This window comes from Leptonychotes weddellii, chromosome 9 (assembly GCF_054177405.1).
Source record: "Leptonychotes weddellii isolate Sample4059 chromosome 9, ASM5417740v2, whole genome shotgun sequence".
In the NCBI taxonomy this organism is placed as follows: Eukaryota; Metazoa; Chordata; class Mammalia; order Carnivora; family Phocidae; genus Leptonychotes; species Leptonychotes weddellii.
Window position 1 is genome coordinate 98,774,416 of NC_138377.1, and position 19,564 is coordinate 98,793,979.

Here is a 19,564-nt window from a genome sequence, read left to right on the forward strand (position 1 = left end):
ATTGGATCCTCCCCTGTATCCATTCCCTGTTCAGCAGACATATTCAATTCAAACAGCCTTATTCAAAGGCTGACCATGTGCAGAGTCTTGGGAACACAAAAAGACAATCTCCTGTCATCAAGGCCTTGCTCTCTGTTGAGGAAGGCAGACATGTTGAAGGTCATCAGAAGATGCCTGAGGACAGAGGCCAGGGGCACTGCCCTCAGCTTGGCAGGGAGCCTAGTGAGGCACAACTCCCAGAAAAGGTGACATGTGAGCAGATCATTGGGAGGAGGGGGATTTGTGTATTTATTTATTTATATCATTAATTGTTATTATTACTGTTACTTCACTTTTATTTACTTTTGGAATAGGAGTTGATTCACATGTTTCATAATTCAGTAAGTATGAAAAGGTTATAGAAGGGCTATCCAATAGAAGACAGGATGTGATTTAAAATCTTCCTTGTAGGGGCTCCTGGGTGGCTCAGTTGGTTAAGCATCAGCCTTCGGCTCAGGTCATGATCCCAGAGTCCTGGGATCGAGCCCCACATCGGGCTCCCTGCTCAGCAGAGAGTCTCCTTCTCCCTCTGCCCCTCACCCTGCTCATGTTCCCTCTCTCTCTCAGATAAGTAAGTAAAATCTTTAAAATATAAAAAATTTAAAAAATAAAATCTTCCTAGTAGCCACATCTTTTAGAAGTAAAACAAAACAAGGAAAATTAATTTTAATCCTATATTTTATTTAACCCAATATATATAAAATTATCATTTCATCATCTAATCAGCATAAAAACTATTAACGAGATGCTTTACATTCCTTTTTTTTGTACCAAGTCTTTGAACGGGTACAAAGTGTACCTTACATATAACGCATCACAATTTGGAACAGCCCCATTTCAAGTGCTCAGTGTTCACAGGTGACTAAGTGACTACAAAGTAATCAGTTGCCCTGCCATTTCTGCCCTGAAGCTGCTGACTTCCACTCCCTGCAGGCAGCCAATTTTTGCTAGTCTCTAGTGTGTTCTTCCATAGATAGTTGATAGGATAGGAGCAATCGTAAACATACATGTACAAATAGTGGATGGCAATCACATCGTTGTGCATCCTACTTTTCTCGCTTAATAGTAGATCTTGGAGATGTTTCGTATCATTACACAGGAAGCAAGCTCATTTTTTTCTTTTGTTTATTCATTTTACTGCTGTAGAGTATCCCAGCTTGCACACTCATGTTCATAGCAACATTATTCGTTTAGTCTTTACTGCTGAACATGTAGGTGGTTTCCAGTATTTGGTGCTTATAAACAATGCAAGCAGAGTTTTCAAAGAGGCAAAGAATGATGGAGCTAACCCAGTGAAGATGGAAAATGACATTCTAGAGAAAGGGAATAGCATGAGGCAGGAAGGCCCAGAGCACAAGGACACATGACATTTGAGGATAATTTCTTGTATGTCAGGATGTCTGGAGAGTGGGGGATGTGGCCAGAAGAGAGGGGGGAGGAGGCTGGAAGGGCAGGAAGAGACCAGATTGCAAACAGCCTTGCAAGTGTCATATTAAGGAGCTTGGACTTCTTCCTTGAGCCATCAAAAGATTTTAAGAAGTGGGGAAGAATACATAAATGATTGAATTAATAAAGGTGGGAGGAGAAACAAATCTTCCATCCTGGTGAATTCTGATTCGTAGATAATGTAGAAGGCATGAGGAAAACAGAAAATCACCACTTAAAACAGTACAATAATAATTGCTACAGGCAAGAGCTACTGATGAATATTAAATTGGAGGGCAGAACTTTGAGAACTGGGATATTTGCATAGCCCCAAAGTGTCTGTCCCCAAAAATGTATTAATTATTATGATGGTTTTAACATCTGTCCAAACGTGCTTTGATACACCCCCCTCCAGGAAGTGGAGCTTAATTCCACTGGACTTACTGACTCACTTCTAACGAATAGGGTATAGAAAAGGAAAAATAACTCGACAGTGAGCAAACCTGGCAGACACCACCTTAACCAAGCGATCAAGGTTGACGTCACCAGCATGTCATGTTCATAGAGGGTACCCCTGACAATGTGATGGGAAAGATACTTCACCTCTACAGTATTATTACCCAAAACCTGTAACTTTAGTCTAATCATGAGAAAACACCAGGTAAAAACCAGACTGAGGGACATTCCACAAAATTCCTGACCAGTACTCTTCAAAAGTGTCAAGGTCATGAGAAACAAAGGGTGGAACACCGTCACTGACCAGAAGAGGCTAAGGAGTCACATGGATTCAGTGCACCGGGGGATCCTGGCCTGGGTCCTGGAACAGAAAAAGGACATTTGGGGGAAAACTGGGAAAATGTGAGTAAAGTCCTTATGTTAGTTAATTCTGGGCCAGTGTTAATGTCCTAGTCTGCAGAAATGTGCAGATCATCGCTGTCTAAGTCGTTAACATTACAAGGAGCTGGGGAAAGATATACCATGACTCTGTGCCATCTTTGCAACTACTCTGTAAATATAAAATTATTTCAAAATAAAAAGTTAAACAAGGAAGAATCAGAGGAGTGACTTGATTAGATTCACATTTTAGAAGAATGCCAGTGGTGGCAGTGGGGAAGAAGACTAGAAGGGGACAGACAAGAGCAAGAGCTTACAAGGTCAGGCTATAAAAAGTCAGGAACAGATGGTGGAGGCCTGGAGGGGAGCAAGGGCAGGAGTCTGAGGCCATGGGCAGGTTGCAGAAATCTCTAGAAGAAAACTCAATCAGACCAGGTGATGGTTTAGACAAGCAAGTGAGGCAGTAGGGGGCTCAAGATAACACTCAGTTTTCAACCTCTGGGAATGAGATGGGTGATGATGTCATTCACTGAGATGGAGATAACAGGAAGAACACGGGTCAGGGAAGCAGTTCAGTCTTGGAGTCTACTGTTGAGTTTGAGGTACATCTGAGAGATCCAAGTATGCATTAGGCAACTGGATACATAGGCTGGCAGGTCAGGGGGGAGAGCTGGCTGTAGACTGCTGTGGAGAGCTGTTGGCATATAAAGAGTGGTTGGGGGCGCCTGGGTGGCTCAGTTGGTTAAGCGACTGCCTTCAGCTCAGGTCATGATCCTGGAGTCCCTGGATCGAGTCCTGCATCGGGCTCCCTGCTCGGCAGGGAGCCTGCTTCTCCCTCTGACCCTCCCCCCTCTCATGTGCTCTCTCTCTCTCTCAAATAAATAAATAAAATCTTTAAAAAAAAAAAAAAAAAGAGTGGTTGGGACCAGTGAGAGGGTGACATGACCCAGGGAGAGGGGACAGAGAAGAGAGGGCATAGAACACAACCATTTAGGGGAATAGGGCCAGGAGGTAGCAAGGGGACTGGAGCGTGTCCAGAGAAAGTGGTGACAGCACAATGTAGTCATTGGGAGCTAGGTCCTAGAAGCAGGCTGCCAGGGTCAGAATATTGGCTCTGCCACCTACCTGTTGTGTGACATGGAACAGGCTCTTTAATCTAATAAGGCTGTTGTCAGGGTTATGTGACACACTATATGGAAAGTTCCTAGAATAATGCTGGGCTCTTGGTGTTCAAAGAATGTTGGCTAATTGGAGGCAAAGGAAAATAGGAGCATGGTGGTCTGGAAGCAAAGGGAAGAGAGTGGTTCCAAAAGGACTTCATACCCCTGAAGGTGGCTCTTGTCAAAAAAGTGGAAAATAACAAGCATTAGAAAGGATATGGAGAAATTAGAACCTTCACGCATTGCTAGTGGAAATATAACATGATACGGCCACTGTGGGAAGCAGTTGGGTGTTCCTCAAAAAGTCAAACATAGAATTACCATATGATACAGCAATTCCCTCCTTGGTATGTGCCCCAAAGAATGGAAGGCAGGGACTCAACCAGGGGCCTGCACACTCATGTTCATAGCAGCGTTATTCACAAGAGCCGAAAGGTGGAAACACTCCATGTGTCCATCAACAAACGAATGGATCAACAAAATGTGGTATTACATACATACGACAGAATATTAGCCTTAAAAAGAATGAAGTACTGATACATGGTATGACACGGATGAACCTTGAAAATGTTATGCTAAGTGGAATAAGTCAGACACAAAAGGACAGATATTGTATGATTGCAATTCGATGAGGAATCTAGAGGAGGCAAATTCATACAGAGATAGGAAGTCACGTAGAGATTACCAGGAATGTGGGGAGGGGAGAATCAGGGAGTTATTGCTTAATGAATGCAGAGTTTCCGCTTGAGGTGATGAAAAAGTTCTGAAGATGGATGGTGCTGATGGTTGCACAACACTGTGGATGTACTTAATGCCACTGAGCTGTACACGTAAAAATGTCGAAACTGGTAACATTTTATGGTGCGCGTATTGTACTGTAATATTAAAAAATCGAGGACGTGGTTAATGCTGCAGAGAAGTCAAATAAGATAAGCCCCATGAATTAGCCTCTGCATTTTATGACAGCGGGGTCACCGGAGACATTTCCAGAGCCCTTGTTGGAGAGCAGAGGTCAAAAGTCAGATTGCAGTGGGTTGAAGGACGATTGGGAAGTTGCCTATTCCAGAGGCTGGCCAACTACGGCCAAATCTGGCCTGTTTCCTGTTTCTGTAAATAAAGTTTTTTGGAACGCAGCCCCACCCGTTAGTGCGTATTTTGTCTCCGGTTGCTTGTGTGTGACAACAATAGGGTTGAATAGTTGCCACAGAAACCATATGGTTTGCAAGGCCAAAAATATTTACTTTCTGGCCCTTTTCAGAAAGTTTCCCAAACCCTGGACCAGACAAGAACCCCTGGTCTTTCGAGAACGTTGGCTTTCTTAGACGATGCCTGCATTTCTGGGGATGTTGTTGAGCAGATGACAGTGCCCCTCCCTGCCAGCTAGCAGTAACCAAGGCTAACCAGTAATAATAATAATGAACAAGAAGGAGGTAGAAGAGGAGGAGGGGGCAGAGAAGAAAGTCCGTCCTTCCTTTCTCTCAATGGAGATATTATCTCCAACTTTCTGTCTCTTCTAGCCTTGGAAAAAGGGATTCTAAGGGATTCTAAGCCCCTTCACCCAGCCGCCCCCCCCCAAAACAACCCACTAGTAAATTGTCATGTGACTGGTGATAAAAAACATTTTGAGATGGTTACAAACTACAGTTGGTTTAAAGTTTCCTAATTGAGGCAAGAAAAATGCCCACAACCCGAGGCTTTTCAAGGATTGATTAACTTCCTTTCTGGGACAGAGTGTCGATATTAATTTCAGATCAGAAGGAAAGCTGATGTCTTCGGCACTTACTGTGTGTCAAGAACTATGCCACCTGTTGTGCCTTGGTGACCTCACTGACGGTCATCCAAACCATCAGATGGCCCTTCCCCATTTCACAGGTGGGGCAGCCGGGGCTCACTGGAGTTAAATACTCTCCCACAGACCCACAGGGCGTTCATGGTAGACCTGGGCTTTGAACCGTCTCCCTGGTTCCGGGGCCCAGGCCGTTCCACTGCATCATGCTGGCATCCCCTCCTTGGCCTCAGAATGCTTTCTGGAGCCCATCCTAAGCAGAATCTAATACTTGGTGGGTTCTCCACCTATTTTAGACAATGGGCCCTGCTATTTCATAATAAGAGGTGGCCACTTAGGGTGCATCTCAAGTAGACTGTAGGCTTTTGCAGGACCCACTTCCCGGCCCACTCCCGTGTTCCCTATGTCCCCAAGCCCCACGTTGATTCTACCCAGAGGTATTTCTTGAAAACCATCCTGCTTTTCAGTGCACTGTGCCAGCGCCATCTAGCACCCGGGCTTCACTTGCTCCCACTAATCATTTATTTTTTACATCATCTGCAAGAATTCCTCAAGCTCTTGGTTAGGCACACTGACCCAGGGAGGCAGCCAGAGCGGGGATAGAGCGGCTTCTTCGGTCCCCATCCATGAATGCCCACATGATCAGTGCATAAACACACAGCACCCTTGTGATTTCTTTCCCCTTCGAGGTTGCCCTTGATAACGCAGCCTTTGACTGCCCAGAGTTCTACAGCCTTCAAGTCAGAACTGAAAGGGAACCCAGAGGTCATCTACCCAGCCCTTGACCGTAGCTGCGAGAAAACCAACTGAAGCCCAGAATGGGTTGGCAGCGTCCCCGGGCAGACAGCTTGTCAGCGGCAGATCCTGGCCTAGGAAGGCCCCAGGTCTCCCAGCTCCGAGCCTGGAGCTCATCCTGCTGCAGTTCACTGCCTCCTGATGAAGCAGGGGTCTTTCCCCTGCATGCGGAGCGCTTACCTTGGAGCCCGTTTCATGAATGAGACCAGATGCAGAACTCCACATTGACTTCTGTCCCTCCCCTTTCTGCTTTCTGTTCAAGGCAGCCCCCCAGCTCCCAGCTGGCTCCTGTCCCCTCCCCCAGCCGGGAGAAGTTATTACATGAAGAGATCAGCTTACCAGTTTTCTTCAGAGCAGAGGCTGAGCTCGGAGCTCCGGGTAGTACCGTGAGGGAGAGCAGAGGGAACCAGCGCGGTGCCTAGCGGAACTCCAGGGCTGGAATCCCGAGACACAAGTGCATCTGCTAGCTGTTAGCACTTGGCAGACGGAGTTCTCCTCTAGGGTAGTTCTAACTTTGGGTAATAATGTTTGTCAGCTACCTGATATTAACATTGCTCCACGTTCAAACAGCAGTGTTAGCAAGACCTGGGGGAGAGGTAAGCCAAATAAAATATCTTGTCAGAAGTTGTATTTTTGTCAGCACTATATTTCCTTTTCTATCTACCAAGAGGGATCAGGGAACGGGTTTTTTTATGGTGCGCGACGAGTAATGCTTTATATTGCGTTTTCAGGCTTGCTTTGCCTTTTCTTACAGAAAGACTTCTTTTCTTCTTGAAGAATCCCGTCATTTCTAAAAGCTCATTCTGAGGTTGTCTGTACAGTTGCCACACTGGGGAGTTGGCATGGCCTCGGTGACAGATGCCTGGAGCGTGCACATTTCTCCTTCTGCCGTTGCAGAAAAATAAATGTGCGTGTCAGATTCCGATAGGGACTGTTACCTTTTGAAAATTTTTCTCCAGTGTTGCAGAGAGGATACGCGTGCTAGAGGAAATGCTTTTCTTTACTGCTTTTGCATCACATTTTCCTCCCTTTTGCTTTGATGTGCTTGGAAAAATCTGTGTTTAACTTTGGATTATAGGTTTGTAGCGGGATGGTGATACATGACAGGGCTAGAATATGCCCAGAGCTACTAAGGCAGGGAGGCATGTTTAAGGCCCTCGAGGGTGATTTATTCTTATGGGTCTAGCTCATATGTTTACTGGATACATTTCTGAACATCATAGATGCCCTGGGAGCCAGGTCTTGATGCAGGCAAAGAGACTGGAAGGGGGGACCATGTGGTCTGGAGAGGAAGCACTTAGGTGTATCCACCCTCACCTGCAAATAAGGCTGTAACAAATTTGCCTCATCCGCTCCTTGTACTCTTTATTCTGATGAAAGATCTCAAAGACTGAGGCCCGAGTAATGAATGGAAGAACAGTCTCTTTCTGGAATCCATCTTCCTCTTGAAAAGCCAAGTGAAAAGACTGTCTCCTAAAAAGGCCAGGGACCACATCACAGCTTTGCCTTTTGTTAGCATTGTCAGGACGGAGCAGGCTCTGAAAGCTTCACGTAATGACTTTCCCTTCTCCGTGAGTGGAAGCAAGAGCAGGCTCCCAAAGCCTGGCTGCAGGGCTAGCCGTGGGTTCAAAAGAGACATGTGGCTCCGAGGTGTGCAGCAACGGGTCATTTGCTTCAGGCTTTGAGCCTATTAGTTACCTGTGTCCTCTGCTCTGCAGATATTCTCTGGGCCTGGGGTGGAGGCGTGGGTGGGGTGGAGGGGTGCGGCCCGGGCGGGCGGGGGGGGGGGGGTTTGTCCGAGGGCTTGAATGGGAGCTGGAGGAACTGAATGGGTTTGCGATGCTGGAAAGCTGAAAGCAGACCATTGCCCTCTAGTTGTAGCCAGGGTTTGCAACTTCCCTGTTGATTTTTTACTGTGTAGAGTAAATGACAAATGGGCCAGCCTAACTCAGCCTGGAGCACTTAAGCATGTGAAAGGAGAGCTCATATGGAAAATATTTCTATCACCGCTGCCTGCCCATATGGTATGGGGAGACCCCCGTGCAGAGCAAATCACAGCGCTCCAGCAGCCCCTCAGTGGCGGGCCAATTACTCTTATTAACAGCAAGGCTAAGGGCAGGCTTCAGTTACCTGCGCACAGCTGGCTCCCGGGGAAGGCCACTCTGGAATGTGTGTGCCTCAAGCCTTATGTCACATGCAGAGCGCGGGCGGCCCTGTTTCTCTTTACAATCGGCAAAGCAGATGAAAAACGAAAGGGGATTACACTGGCTCACCCAAATCTTGATGCTGTTCGGCCAGCCCTCAGCACTCTGGAGAGAAAGGCACAACTTCTGTCTTTCGAGCTCAAGTGTGAGTGCTTAGTAGCCAGCAAACCCAGTGGGAGGGAGGTGACGAGATGCCTGCTCTCCTGCTCCTTTGTTCTGCCCTGCCACGCTAAATACAGACCCTCGGGCGCCTGGTCCTCTTCTCTGGCTCCTGGCTTGGGAGCGCGCGTGTGCGCATGCGCGCGCCCGGGCACCCGTCCCTTGCGGAGCCTTGGCTGCATAACTACGGGGCCGCTAGGAAATTGTACAATTAGGATTCCTTTCCCCTTGCTGGAAATGAAATGATGAGGAAGGACCATGAGTATGCCAGTAGCTCCCCTCCCTCCTTGAAAAGAATGCCGTTTATATAGAGCTTTGAAGAATGTGGCATTTATTTATAAGAGCCTCTTTTTTTTTATAGCCCTGTTACTTACAAGACTCACCCATAAACATGTGGCGTCGTCCCCGAGTCACCAAGATTTTCTTTTTCGCTGCCAGCCGGTGTTCTTGCAGGTTTTAATTATCTTCCCTTTGGATGTTCATAAAAACACACGAGGAAAAGGAAAAAAGGGGAAGGGAGGGTTGTGCACCTAGTGTTGCTTAGAGCTGCCTGTGGCTTAGCGTGGGGCTGGAAGCCAGGCGGCGAGCTCTGGGGAGAAGCTCAGAGTCCGTTTTCTAGGGTGTGAAGTCCTTGCAGATAAGCAGGGGCTAGCAGGTGGTGGGAGGAGGGGCTGTTATTCCAAGCAAGCCTTATTTGGCGTCCTGTTGCTGGCACTGTTGGCCCCGGTGACGGTGAACCAAGGACAAACAGTGTGGTATGGTGTGGGTGCATGGGTTTGAGAACAAACACAGGGAAGGACTGTTCTTTCCTTGATTTTCCAGTTGCAGGAGCATTAGGTTCTCATGACCTCGTAAGAACATTAAGGTCACCAGAAAGCTTTGGCCTTGTCAAAATGAGGAGAGAAGCAGTGTTCACGTGGAGGGATTGTGTGCATCCCCCGAAGAATGTAAAGGACTGTAAAGTCAGGCTGGACTTCTGGTGCATTCGCCAGGGTGCGAAACATGCCAGGATCCAGTTTGTTTGCTGGACGCCACAGGATGGTATGTGGGAGTGGAAGGGTGCGTTTTCTTTCCTGAATTTGGACTTAACCTCCTCAGATAAGGCCAATGAGATACTGTTATGTGTGAGGAGGCAGAGGGAGAGGAAATCAAAACAGTTCTAGAAGTGGGTCAAAAAGATGTTTATGTTAATTTTGATGAAACAATATGGCAAAACCTATCAACATTGAAAATTAAAATTAAAAATCAATGTAGGGGCGCCTGGGTGGCTCAGTCAGTTAAGCGTCTGCCCTCGGCTCAGGTCATGATCCCAGGGTCCTGGGATCGAGTCCCACACGGGGTTCCTTGCTCAGCGGGGAGCCTGCTTCTCCCTCTGCTTGCTGCTTCCCATGCTTGTGCTCTCTCTCTCTCTCTGTGTCAAATAAATAAATAAAATCTTTAAAAAAAAAATCAATGTAAAGGGTACAGATTGTGGTCACAATCTTGTGACTGTACTAAAAAAGCACTGAATTGTACCTTTTTAAAGAGCAAATTTTATGGTATGTGAGTGATATCTCAATTTTTGTTGAGACAAGCACCGGGTGTTGTAGGGAAGTGTGGACTCGCTGTATCGTACACCTGAAACTAATATTGCACTGTTAACCGACTGGGATTTATATAAAAACTTTTTTAAAAGATTAATTTTTTGACATTAAAAATAAATAAGAAATAGCTCTTTGACCCAACTTCTCCATTTCTAATGCTTTATCATATAAATCTACTCCAAATGCGCAAAACGCTCTCTGAACCATTTTTCAGAATTAGGTTGTTGCAAAAACCTAAAAACCTAAAAGAGGCAAAGGAGCAGGGAAATCTGCCTAACGAAGTGAAGAGAAAATTGCATATCATCTGGGATGTAACCCCTCTGGTTTTATTTTTACCAGGAGGATAGTAGTAGTAGCTACTTCAAGAGGTGGTTGGAAGGATCGAACATGATAGTGTGTGTACAGCTCTTAGCTCGGTGTTTTAGGCATCGTAAGCAGCACTTACTGGCGCTCACATGCTTACTACTGCACATGCTGCCAGGGTGTACCAGCTAGATGCTCAGGAAAGGAAGGTGAAAAAGAGAAGGCCTTTGTCTTTGATGAGCTTCCCCTCGAAAAAGGGCACAGAGTGCAAACAGTTAATGATCATGCAATACGAAATCCTCTGTAACTGCAAGAGCAGAGACAGAGAGGCAAAGGAGCAGTGAAATCTGCCTAACGAAGTGAAAAGAAATGCCACAAACAGTGTCATATTTGAACTGAGACTCGACGGGTTGTGTATCCGGGCTCTTCAAGACAATCCCCAGGTTCAGTGATGCACAGTGATTGAGTAACTCGGCGCATAGTTGCACTCACAGCTGTGATTTATTACAGAGAAAGGCTACAGAGCAAGGTGCTTGGGTGAAGTTTGGGGGCAGCCAGGCGCGACATTCCAGGGGTCCTCTCCGAATGGAGTCATGCAGGGCACACTTGATTCCCCTAGCGATGAGTTATGGCAACATGTGTGAAATGTTGTCAACCAGGATGCTTGTTAGAGACTTGGCACCTATGGTTTTTGTGGGAGGCTGGCCACATAGGCACCTTCTGCCTGCCGTGTCCCAACAGTACAGATTTCCAGAAGGCAAGCAGGGTGTTCAGCATAAACATATTGTTAGTACAATGTGGGCACAGGGAGCCACTTTCACCAGTCCTGGGAATGGTGGGAACCCTCCCCAAATCCATTCCCAGACACCAGTCAGTGGCCTTGTTAGGCAGGTCTTTTTAAAAGGAGCACTCAGGTCTGATGTGTTAACTCTTTTCTTCACAGATGGGTAGGCATTTTAAGTGGGAAAAGAGGGAGGGAGGACATTCCAGGCAGAGGGAAAACATCTACAGAGCCCCAGAAATTAGAAAGAACATGACATGTTCTGGAAACAATGCTTGGTTCAGATTACAGAAGCATACGTTGTACGGGGATGTGGCAGGAAAAGGCTTGTCCCCGGATCCCTAGGGTTGGAGTTTTTCTCTGTGCTTTTGATAGTTCCAGAAATTATGTATCTACAGTCTTAAGATTAATTTTATGTTTTATGACATGCCATTTAGATTACTATTGTGCGACATTTTCATGGTCATACATTATTGAAATTGTTTAAGGATTAAAATAAATTAAATAATCATTGTAGAGTTGCTTTGTAAGTAGTGGTAGCCTTAAGCTAGCCATGATTTTAGTCTATGTAGTTTTTTCCGTACTAATAGATTTTAGTCTATTTAGTTTATTTGTGGCAAATAGAAATGAAGGATCCATGCAATGCCCTTAGTGACTGATTCTTTGTGCACAATTCTCAGTGGCTCGACCTTTCTTTTGCTTTCTGATGTCCAAAATGAACTACCAACTATGTGGAGCTAACTCGATAATGCAAGAACGGAGTTTGAGCCTTGGGTCTACCATGTCCAGCCGTATGACTTACAACATTTTGAATTGTTTTTCTTCTAAATTAGGAAAGCTATGGTTGTTATAGAAACAAATTCAAGAAATGCAAAGAATGAAAACTTAAAGGTTCCTCTTTACCCTCACTCCCTTCCCAATCCTTCCTCCCTCCCCAGATGAAACCATCGTTAACAACTTGGCATTTGTTCTTCTGGAACCATATCTACACATTTCTAAGCACAAGGGTGTGTGCATATGTGCATGTGTGTCTATGAGTGTATGTGCGTATATGGCTACATACATATGTGTGTATATGACCATATGCGCATGTGGATATATGCCTACACACACGTGTGTGTATATGACTACATACAGATGTGTGTGTATGCCTACCTGTATCTGCCTCTGTGTGTATAGGCCTACAACTTGCAAATAATGACAATTCTGCTTCTTCTTTTCTGATACCTGGTACTTCCTGTTTCTACTTCTTGTCTTCTTGCAATTGCTAGGACTTCCAGTACCCAGTGTTAAATCAGAGCAATGAAAGTGAACATTCTCATCTACCAGATGTAAATGGGAAAGTTTCTACTCTGTCATCACTAAGTGTGATGCCTGCCAGATGTTTTAGGTAGATCAGATCTATCCAGTGACAATTTCCTAAGTTTTTATCAGCAGTGTTGTTCAATTTGAGCAAACGTTGTCTGCCTTCACAAAGTGCTAATGTGGTATTTTCCTTTAATCTACTTAAAAAGTGAATTATACTGACTGATGAATCATTGAACATTATATAAAAAAACCGTGATGTACTATACCTTGACTAATTGAATTAAAAAATAAATTTTAAAAAGTGAATTATATTAGTACATTTCTTAATATTGGACTCTCTTTGCATTCTTGGAACTATCTTAGTCATGGTGATTTATTCATTAAATTCACTATTAGATTTGATTTGTGAATATTTTATTTTGAATTTGGGTTTTTTTAAATGAGTACTGTTGTTCATGGCTCTCCTTTATCGTGCTAGACAAGGGTTTTGCTAGTTTTGTAAAATGAATTCAAAAGTTTCTCATCTTTTAGTGTGCTTTGAAACAGTTTAAGTAACAGAGGAATTAGCCTTTTCTTGAAGGTCTGTTGAACTCTGTCATATAGTCAGCCCTTTTATGAAGAGGTGGTTTTTGAGTACTTGTTTTACTTTCTCTTCTATTTCTAAAAAAAGTGTAATATTTAATATATATAGGAAAATATATATACTATATAAGCAAGTTATGAAACAAAATAATAAAACAAACACCTTTGGACTTACCACCCAACTAAAGATATATGCCCAGTACTATATGCTAGCGTCCAGGTCTGTCCTCTCTTCTCTTCTAGATAGAAGATGGTTGTCATTTCCTTGCCTTTTTTAAAAATAATTTTATCATATATATATATATATATATATATACATATATATTTTTTCTCTAAGAATATATTATTTCATTTTGAGTTATATAAACATGGTATCTTGTTTTCCTTTATTCAACTTGATTTTTTATTCAACACAAGGATGCATATAGCATTCATTTTTACTGCTACACAGCATTCTCTGTGATAAACTATCTTTTCTCCTGTTGATAGATATTTGAGTTCTTTCTAGGTTGGCTCGTTTTCTGTTATAAACAGTGCTGCTGTGAGTCATTTGGAGCATGTCTATTCCCACGTATATGAAAGATTCAACCTAGGAGTTGAATTAGTGGGTCATAGAGTATGTGTTTGTTTAATTCCCCAAGATAATGTTAAATTGATTTCTAAAGTGGCTGTCAGGTTTCACTTCCACTAGCCCTGTTTAAGTGTTCTCAATTATCTTATCTCCTTGTCAATATTTGGCATCATCAGACAGATGAATTTTTGTCGGTATAACATGTTATTAGTGTTGTTAGTTGACGTTTCTCTGATGAACAACGATTACTATAGTGTGATACTTACATGTGCACAAACTATCCTGTTCATGTCTATTTCCTGATTTTAGATGTGGTTCTTCACTTTTTCACTGCTGACTTGTAGTTCTTTGTATATTTTGAATATGAATCCTTTGTTATTCCATGTAATATTTTCCAGTTTGTGCCTTGAATTTAAAATTTTGTAGTATCTATTGATAAACAGAAGTCCTCAGTTTTAGTGTGAATTTAGTTTGAATTTAAGTTACTTTATGTTAACACTTTGAATGTCTTACTTAAGAAATTATCAATCCCAAGCTTATAGAGATACTACATGTTCATTTATAAAATTATTGGTTTTACCTTTCACATTTATGTCTCTGATACACTTAGAATTGTTTTTTTTTTTTTTTTGTATGAAGAATATGTGAATAATATGAATAATGGACCTAACTTCATCTCTTCCACATACTGGTAATCAATTGTTGCAGGATCATTTATTGAAATCTCTCTACTTACCCTTTGGGAGTTATTAACTGTTAGCTGTTTTTAGACATTTGCTCTTCTTTGTGAAATTTGAACTTACCAATTTCCTTTGAAAAAATCCTTTAGGAATTTTTATCAGAATTGTATAGAATCTATAAATCAATATGAGAGCACTAACATTCCAATATTGAGCCATTCTATCCATGAATATACTATAAGCTTTACATTTATTTAGGTTTTCTTTGAAGTTTTTCAGTGAAATTGTACAATTTTCTACATAAAGGTCTTGCATGTCTTTAATTTTAGATGTATTCCTAGCTATCTTGTTATCATCTGCTATTGTAAATTATGTTTATTTTTTATTAAATTTTATTTTATTTTATTTAAAGTCAATTAATTAACATACTGTATTATTAGTTTCAGAGGTAAAGTTCAGTGATTCATGAGTTGTATATAGCACCCAGTGTTCATTACATCACATGCCCTCCTTTATGTCCATCACCCAGTTACCCCATCCCTTCCACCCAGCTCCCCTCCAGCAACCCTCAGTTTGTTTCTTATAGTTAAGGGTCTCTTATGGTTTGCCTCCCTCTCTGTTTTCGTCTTATTTTATTTTTCCTTCCCTTCCCCTATGATACTCTGTTTTGTTTCTTAAATTCCACATAGGAGTGAAATCATATGGTATTTGTCTTTCTCTGACTGACTTACTTCGCTTAACATAGTGCCCTCTAATTCCATCCACATCATTGCAGATAGCAAGATTTCATTTTTTGATGGCTGAGTAATATTCCATGTATATATATACCACATCTTCTTTATCCATTCATCTGTCGATGGACATCTAGGCTCTTTCCATAGTTTGGCTATTGTGGACATTGCTGCTGTAAACATTGGGGTGCAGGTCCCCCTTCGGATCACTACACTTGTCTCGTTTGGGTAAATACCCAGTAGTGCAATTGCTGGGTCATAGGGTAGCTCTATTTTTAACTTTTTGAGGAACCCCCACACTGTTTTCCAGAGTTTGTTTATATTTTTAAATTAATTTTTTGCTTTGCTAATGCTTAGAAACACAAATGATCTTATGTCCAAAAGATTTGCTAAACTCACATTAATTTAAATCAATTATCTATAGGAACTTTTATGATTTCTAAGTACATAATCATATACCAACTGTGAATAATGACCCTTTTGAGTTTTTCCTTTTTCCAATTCTTATACATTAAAAAAAAAAAAAAAAACAATTCTTATTACTCTGGTGAGGACCTTCAGAGGCAGTGTTATTTTGTTCCTTATTTAAAGGGAATGCTTCTACCACTTTGCCATTAAAAATGAAGCTAGCTTAAATTGATTTTAAATTTTTTTAAAAAAGATGCTTTCTACAAAAAAAAATGAAGTTAGCTGGAAAAAAATGAAGTTAGCTGCAAGTGTTTGGTGATACACTTTATCACATTGATAAACCGTTTTCTATTTATGGTCTGCTAAGTGATTTATTTCTTAATCACGAATAGTTATTGAATTTTATATAATGCATTATCTCTGTTATTGAGAGGAACATACTGTTTTCCTTATATACTCTGTCAGTGTGATAAATTTCAGAGATAGATTATATAATGTTAAACCATCCTTGCATTCCAGAGATAGAGCCAACTTGGTTTTGATATATTTCTGTTTTTATTAAATAGATTAATATTAAATCTCTGATTATCTTTCCACTGTCTGTAGCACCTAGAGGTGTATCTAGAGCTGCTACAGACATCCTTTGTTCTCTCCCCATTCCATTTTATTGACCATTCTCACCAGCAGTCTGTCAGTTTTATTAGTCTTTATGAAAAGCCAACTTTTGGCTTTGTTGATCCTCTGCATTGAAGCTCTCTGCTTTCTATCCCATTCAGTTCTGCTCTTCTTTTTCCTTCTACTTTCTTTGGATGGATTCATCTGGTCTTCTTGTTTCTTTTTCTTTAACTTTATCAACTTTGTAAATTTATGTATAGCCCATTGATTTTCAGCCTTTAATCTGTTCAAATATGAACATTAAAGATGGTAACTTTTTCTTAAAATACCACTTCTGTCGCATCCCTTAAGTTTTGATATATAGTATTATTATTATTATTATTTGGCTTTAAGTAGTTTAAAAAATTGTCATTATGATATTTTCTCTGAGCCATGCTTTATTTAATTATATTTTCAGAAGTATGGCCCAAGTTCATTTCTAACTTGATTGTACCACAGTCAGAAAATGTGGTATCTGTGAGGTTGACTTTTTGAAATTTACTGAAACTTACATTATGGCCTAGTATATGGACAGTCTTTGTACCTGTGGTTTCGGAGTTTAGAATTTTTCCATCTCTGCAATAGTCTGTTTTGGTGATTTCTTCTGCAGTGGTCTCTTGCCAACATAAATTCTCTAATATCCACAAATTCCTCAAAAAATTTATCTGCTGATTGTATGCTTTCTTGTTTTATAGTTGTTGTAACATGTGGATCTTTTCTGCCTTTTGAATGGCATTTTGGAAAAGAGAAAAACAAATGTCTCCGCTCTGGCTGCTGTCTTTACCCTTTGTAAGACATATTTTTATCCTTTCTTTTTTCCTTCCTTTTTCTTTTCTCCTAAGATAGGGCAAATAACCTTTCTAGACTTCTATTTCCTCATCTATAAAATGGGGATGATAATAATAATAATATTCATCTCGATGGCAAATGAGGACTATTAATAAGATAACGTCAACAAAATGCTTTGCAGAACTGTTAGGATCTGTACAAATGCAAAGGATAAATTTAGCACCTTTCTTTAACTTTCCTTTCCTTTTGTGTGGCTAATGTTATTAAGCAGCTCAGCTACATTAGAGAAAAGTGATTAATTGTGCTTGGCAGGTCCTGAGAGGCTGAAACAAAATTTTATTTGACACTTTTTGGGAAAATTTGCTTGCAAGAAATTATTGGGTGCTTTAATAGAAAGTCACAAAATAAATGAAAAAATCTATTTAGTCTCAAAACGAATGCTCTAGCGGGTGTTTTCTTTTCCTCTTGCACTGTGTTGTTGGCATGCATACTCAATTAGGCACTTCTCCTTTAAAAATATTTTTTTACTGAAAAAAATCCGTATTTCCTGATTCAGCATATTCATAAATTTATTTACTTTAGCTTAGAAAGTTAATATGAACTGACAGAAAGAATGCTAAAATTCAATCCAGCCATATTTAAGGGACAGAATGAGGCATTGATGTAAAAGACCAAGTACTTTGTATTAGAATGCACTAAAATCTGCCCATCTACCATTTTTTAAATTTCTACTTTGCACCAAGGCAAAATACACAACTCTCAAATAAATTGAAAACTATATTGAGTGCTATTTTGTGGATAAGGTTTGTGCTAAGCACTGTGGTGTGAAGAGGTGAGACCCGCCACCCTGCATCTGTCCTCTAAAGGTGGACACCAACAAGTAGGTTAGTTAAAGCTAAGTAAGATATAAATTACTCTAATAAACACATCACACCCTATTGTGAGGATCAGGGACAGCCATATGGAGAAAATAACATTCAAGATGGGATTGAAAAATGTTTAGGAGTTCCATAGACAGATTGTGGAGGAAGCCATCTCAAGTCTCAGACACAGTATTAGTAAAGAAAGGTTTTCAGTTGGGAAAGATAAGGGCATACTTAGATCGTGGCAAATGATTTTGTTTTTCTTTTGGCTAGAACATCAAGTATGTGTGGTGGAAGATAATGCAGCTCAGGGATATATTGTACACAAGACAATTTTAGCCATAGAGAAAGGCTCGAGGTTTTCTTTGTCACCAAGTACACCAATTGTTGTAAATGTTCCATGGAAGCTTGTAAAGATATACTTACATTTTTATTATAGATGTATATAATATGCGTGCATTCTTCCATATAATTGTATCATTCCTTCCTGCTGTGTGGATATATTCTTGTATTTCTTAGGCTCTATTAAGAAGTCACTAAAGCTAAATGATTTTTTAAATATGTTCCAACTTTAAAAATTCTCTGAATCTAAGAGTGACCACTAAACTACAAATGATAGCACAAACCGCTGAACAGGGTTAATGTCTTTAGCAGAATACGAGAAGACCCACGCATGGGGTTGGAGACACATAGGCCTGAGCTTGAATCTCTGGTCCTGCTTGTATTCACTTGGGCAGGCTGACTTCCCTAAACATCATTTTTTCATCTTTTTAAAAAAATATTTTATTTATTTATTTGACGGAGAGAGAGGGAGAGAACAAGCAGTGGGGGGGGGGGGCAGAGGGAAAGGGAGAAGCAGACTCCCCGCTGAGCAAGGAGCCTGATGTGGGGCTCTATCCCAGGACCCTGGGATCATGACCTGAGCCAAAGGCAGACACTTAACTGACTGAGCCACCCAGGTGCCCTCATTTATTCATCTTTAAAATGTTGAGGAATATGGCAACATTATAGAGTTTTAGTAAAGATCGAGGAGGTAATTTTCAGAAAGTTCTTGGTGTATGGCAGATGCTCAATGCATGGTAGCTGTTCTTGCCGTAAAAACATCTGATCTCTCAAGCCTAGTGGAGCAGGGTTTTTCAGTCAGGCCAGAGGAATGGTGTGAGGCCACGAGGAGGTATTTGTCACACTCAAGCAGAACATAAAGGGATAAAATGAGAGGGGATGAAAATGGAGTTGGGGGAGCGTGCCCGAGAACAAAGAGAAGTAGGTGGTCCTACAGAGGGGAGGCTGAACAGTCGAGGATCCAAAATGTGGCCCCAGATTCTTTAACCAAATCTTAAGGAGTCAAGGGCCTGAGGGGAAGGGAAAGGAGAAGAAAAGATCTAGGGTGCTTGACAATGGGAAGACAGGGATGGGCAGTTGCAAAAGGAGAAGGAGCAAACACAGAATACCTTAACGTTGGATCAAGTTGGCCACACCTTCCCATCTGGTGAAGGAGGGGGCCAGGAGGTCACTGTGGTTTTCTCAGCAGAAGGGTGGATCTGGGGCTCGAATGAAAAACAGTCTGTCTTCCCGAGAGCCAAAAAGTGGTGTTAAATACCAAATTCCAGTCTCTTGAATCACTATTTGGGAAGGAACCGTAGAGATAATGTAGTCCAACCCACTAATTTCACATAGAGGGAAAATGAATCTTTTAGAGGTTATGTGGCTTGCTCAAGACCACACAGTTGCTCAGCCCAGAGCTGGAGGGCAAATGGTTTAGAAGCAACAGAAGCATGCTGGGCCTTGTTGTCGCATCTGGGAGCTTGGGCGAGTGAAGGCTTGGGGGTAACTTGAAAGACAGTGGTTGTGGCTTTCTGTCTTTATGGCAGCAACAGTTAAACCAGATACATTGAATGTGTTCAAAGCT

General features: G+C 41.8%; 2 long non-coding RNA genes across 2 annotated transcripts; one reads left to right on the top strand and one right to left on the bottom strand.

Annotated features, from left to right (window-relative positions):
• Positions 1 to 699: 699 nt before the first annotated feature.
• Positions 700 to 9,197, bottom strand: LOC115944692 (uncharacterized). The gene is made up of 3 exons (XR_004079217.2): positions 8,786 to 9,197; positions 6,379 to 6,624; positions 700 to 2,281 (listed from the first exon to the last, which is right to left on the bottom strand). It is a non-coding gene; the product is annotated as an uncharacterized LOC115944692 (long non-coding RNA).
• On the top strand, positions 2,269 to 4,597 carry LOC145723557 (uncharacterized). The gene is made up of 2 exons (XR_014148712.1): positions 2,269 to 3,027; positions 3,232 to 4,597. It is a non-coding gene; the product is annotated as an uncharacterized LOC145723557 (long non-coding RNA).
• Positions 9,198 to 19,564: the final 10,367 nt, after the last annotated feature.